At 35.1% G+C, this 5,000-nt stretch overlaps 1 long non-coding RNA gene across 2 annotated transcripts in view; it reads right to left on the reverse strand.

Annotated features, from left to right (window-relative positions):
• LOC137996913 (uncharacterized) overlaps positions 1 to 5,000 on the reverse strand; it is a 25,906-nt gene that overhangs the window by 14,179 nt on the left and 6,727 nt on the right. The window contains exon 4 of one of the 2 annotated variants that reach the window (XR_011122394.1): positions 4,859 to 5,000. This exon is cut by the window's right edge and continues 14 nt beyond it. The exons of the other annotated variant lie outside the window; for it this stretch is intronic. This is a non-coding gene — a long non-coding RNA (uncharacterized lncRNA). Of the gene's footprint in view, positions 1 to 4,858 lie in introns of those variants that run through there. 2 annotated transcript variants of the gene reach the window in all.

Here is a 5,000-nt window from a genome sequence, read left to right on the forward strand (position 1 = left end):
TATATATGCAGTTATATATATATATATATATATATATATGTAACTATCAATACAATGATTCTTTGTAGATTAAATGTTGCTTACAAGTAGGAAAAATGCAAACTAACCAACTATATTATAGAAAACAACAACTTGAGAAAGCCAAACCTATTTCCAGGGAGAATCTGCTTGTTCCTAGTACAAAGCAATCTAAAAAGGTTTTTCCTTTAGTTTTAGATTTTAATCCTTCTTACTTAGCATTGGGAAAATTCTCTTTTCCCCTCAATATCTCATTGATAATTCAACTTCCTTATCCAAAATTCTCCCTAAGGGATCGATCATTCCCTCCTTTCGAACATCCAAAAACATTCAAGAAATTCTTGCACGACCTCGCCGCACCTATATCAATCACACAGAAAGACAAGGTTGCTTTAAATGTAAAGGGAAATGCAATCTCTGTAAGAATTTTTTAGTTGAATCAGATAATTTTTCTAGCGCTAGAACAGGCAGGAGCTATCCTATTAGACAAGAACTCCATTGTAAATCTAAGAACGTTATCTATTTGATCACTTGCAACAAATGTAATGTCCAGCATATTGGTTCTACAACCAATGAGTTTAAAGTCAGATTTCGGAACCACAAGTCAGTTATGAGTACAAAGAAGAACACCTGTGAAGTTGCGATACACTTTAACAAAGAACCTCATGTTTTATCTGATTTCGGTTTCGTTATCATCGAACAAATTTGCAATTATAGAGATCACAATAGCCTCGACGACCGCTTGCTTACAAGAGAAGTTTTTTGGAGTGCACAACTTTGCACCCTTCAACCTTATGGGTTGAATAAAAGATCAGAGTTCAACTCTAGGAATAGAATTAGACATAATTAACACCTGGGTCTTATCACCCACAAGTGTTCTCCTTTTTGACTCGTATAAAAGGTTTTTAGCTTTTTATTCTTTAGATCTTTCAGTGCGTCAATCGTTCAAAGGCCCAATCAGGGATCTTGTTACAGGGCTGAGAGTAGAGCACACAATGCTGGAGTTCAGGGGCTGTTAATTAGGTTTTTGTTATTAACCATTCAAAGTCCTTTTCTTTCGGATCCTGTTACGAAGAATTGTGAGCTCGAAAGCGCCTTTGTTCAGGGGGTTTGATTTGGGATTTTTCTACGACATTATTATACTTTTCTTCATTTCATTACGTAATACCTTAGAGGCCCAGTGCCTATTTTTTTACACGTTAATTTTATTGTTATTTTGATTGTATTCAAATTTTTTAGCCTATTTAAGACTAAGTCATGGACAATTTTTATTCCAAGTATTTTTAATCCTGTCACACTTATCTGAAGAAGCCCGAAGGGCGAAACGTCATTAAAGTGTCTTGACCATCGAAGAAGTTCGCTGTTTGCTCTTCTCACACATACTACAATTTTTCAAGTGTAAGCGTGTAGTATCCTTTGGATCCTTCTTCCAAGTGGCATCACCGTTGGTAAGCCAATTCCGCATTCAAATATATATGTATATATATAATTGGTAAATAAGGAGCGTGAAACTCAGAGGAGCGATCAAATGACCAAATAACCTCCCTCTTGCATTAGCAATTAATTATTGCTCTAGTTCAACTATTGAGCACTTTTAAGTTGATGAGGACTTCTACCCATTTTTTGGTTATTTATATATATATATATATATATATATATATATCTGGGGGGCAAAGATGCGCTGTTGGCTCGAGAGACCTTTGTAACTGATCTATAAATTGTCTTCTCCTCTCTCGTCCGCCTGTGAATCGTCATTCCTGTCGATCCAGTGTCATCTAGTTGGAGAAAAACACTAGCCTGGGAGAACCACGTAGAAAATTCCCACTGACTATTCAGATCGGCCATGTAGCCAGCATGGTTGCTCTGATAGTGTAGTGGTGATCACACACAATCGGTAATCAGGGGGACGTGGGTTAAAATTCCGCTCAGGGCATAAAAAAAAAAAAAAAAGTTTTTCTTCCAATGAAAAAGTCATTTAGAGGGTTGTCCGTCCTTGGTCACTTCTAAACTCTCTCTCTCTCTCTCTCTCTCTCTCTCTGTATATATATATATATATATACATACTTCTTGAACTTGAATAGAATAAATTTAGAGAGCTCTCAACTCTGAGAGGAGCAGTGCCTGATGAGTGTAGTCATTCTTCGACCATACGAAACAGTGTTGTAGCAATACAACGATGAACTGAAATTTTGCTACCATTGATCATTATTATATATATATATATACACCCGTTTTCAAAAACGTTGCAATTTCAAAGTATATATGATATATATATGCCTTTTGTTTTCTAATCAGAAAGGTGAGACACGAAGCATGTGTATTTCACGCTGAAGGAACAATGCGTTTTTCTTTTAACAAAAATAATATTCAAAAATTGACGAGAGAAATCCCGCAAGCTATTTGAGGGAAATGAAACAGTATTTAATTGAGTCAACCGGGAGCTCTTTAATCCTAATGTTTTTTAAAGGTTCATTACGGGAACTAATATTTTACGGGAAGCCATCACAAAGAGGTGTGGTCTGTAAACCCGCCACCAAAACAACCTCCGAACCAACCAAAATTTATGACTTATTTAAGTCATTTAAGCCTTTGAATGATTCACCATGTACACGGGGTTCATGCCAACAAGGCCCGAAATCGAGAAGAATTAAAAGCAAAACAATGAGTAAAGTGCTACTCATGCTTCCTCGCTATTGCATCAGGAGGCTGACAATAACTCGTGGCTTTGTCGAGATGACAAGAAATCGCAAACAATAAGTGTTTTGGGGTAGACTTTCATATTCTGGACTAAAATGGCGCAGGACAAAAGAATTATTGTTATTCCGATTAGGCCTTGCTAATTAGCTATTATTATGTTCACGTTGTTCTTTTGTTTTATGGACATTAATTATTTCGGATCCGGTATATGAAAGACCAGAACAAAGTGAATTGCGAAGACAATATTCCCAACAAACATTATCCAATTATAAATTCGTTAGACACCTTTCAAAACTGAAAGATCAAGCCATAAGTAATGAAATGTAGGAAGGTTTTCAACCAACCTCTAGAGACACCAATAAAAAAATAGAGAAAAGTACGACTTCTGGTGGACGAACAAAAGAAGCTAATGAGAGAGCTTTTGTTTTCGTCCACCAACATGGCGGCGATAACGTCATGTGAAAACCTCCTACAATTTAACTTTCTCCAAAAGTAATTTACGTTCTACTTTTTTTTTATATTGGCTTTTGAGTTGAGATATGTGGCGAAACTGCTCCGTTCTTTAAGGTAATTCGGAAAAGAGCTGTCTATTAATCACCATCTTCATAACCCGAGCAGTTATTTCTGTTAGGAAAAAATAACACTGAGTTGTTAAGTTGTTAAGATCCTGCCTTTCCCAAATACCTTATTCTTTTCAATTATTAAAAAAAACGAGAAAAGGTATGGTGGATGCTAGAAAGAAGTAAACTGGTGAAATTCAAACAAAGCCTTCAAAAAGTTTGACAGCAGCTATTGTTCTTTTCTTTTGTAAAAATGGCCCCCTATTGTTTTTTTCTGTTAACACCTTTCTGATGAGAAAAGAAAAGGCATATATATATCATATATACTTTGAAATTGCAACGTTTTTGAAAACGGGTGTACATATATATATATATATATATATATATAGTTAATATGCAGTTATATATATATATATATATATAAGCAAATACTGAGTGAAAATAGTGGGGTAAACTTCTAACTGGTCTGACTTGGTTTCACAACGTTTCGGCTATTCAGCCTTCTTCAGATGAGAGTTAAAATCTAAAAACTAAAAACTATTTACAATCAATTTTAGTTTTTAGTTTTTAGTTTTTAGATTTTAACTTTCATCTGAAGAAGGCTGAATAGCCGAAACGTTGTGAAACCAAGTCAGACCAGTTAGAAGTTTACCCCACTATTTTCACTCAGTATTTGCTTATTTATTTACGTGGTGGTACTGTATCCTCTGGATCCTTCTGCTGTGAGTCCATTGTTGGTGTAAACCTTTATATTCTGCCTATATATATATATATATATATATATCAACCCTCGGATATATATATATATATATATATATATATATATATATATATATATATAGCTCTTTGGCATTACAAAGCTTTTGCTTTCATGTTCAAATTGAGCACTCTACTAGGATGAGTCATTGCCGCTAGCAATTGCGCATGCTCACTAGCTCGCTAGTTTGAGCACTCTGGCATGACTTGGATGTACCACATGCGTGGGACATCTGGGGTGGCTTTATAGCTTAACCTCCATCCTAGACATCAGCACTGCACTGATGAGGCCCAGAAGGCCGAAACAGTACTGTCTGCAGTTAGTTATATATATATATATATATATATATATATGTAACTATCAATACAATGATTCTTTGTAGATTAAATGTTGCTTACAAGTAGGGAAAATGCAAACTAACCAACTATATTATAGAAAACATACTGTAACTGACATAACGGCAAAATTTTAAAAGTGTAATGCTAAACCCACATGATCAACTTGTTTGTTGAGTTTGGGTTTCAAGTGCTCAATATGGAAGCTCGCCTTGATTTTGAGTTGATAATTTGAATTTTCGATCAAGAAACATCACAATTATCCTGACAATGTTTAGAAAAACTAAGATGCTTGAAAATACATGTATAATGATAATTTTTATCCCAGAAAAGGTGCTAATTTGCACGTGTGTAGAAATGCCTGTTATTTTCCTTGTCAAATTTTTTAACCTTCTCTTGCACAAAGTTCAATTTCCACTATGGAAGACCAAATATTTTTTTGGTCAATTTATGACAGCCAATGACATGCATGACAGGTCAACTTCCGGTTTTCAAAATGCAGGGGTTTGTCTGCAAGCGTTTTCTTCTTGTCTTGTCCCATTTTTGTAACTCTAATTTCATGTGGTTATCCACTGCCAAGTCTTTCTGTAAAACATTATCTAGTGGGAAATATGTCTATCGAAACACCGTGGA

Source organism: Montipora foliosa, chromosome 3 (genome assembly GCF_036669935.1).
Source record: "Montipora foliosa isolate CH-2021 chromosome 3, ASM3666993v2, whole genome shotgun sequence".
In the NCBI taxonomy this organism is placed as follows: Eukaryota; Metazoa; Cnidaria; class Anthozoa; order Scleractinia; family Acroporidae; genus Montipora; species Montipora foliosa.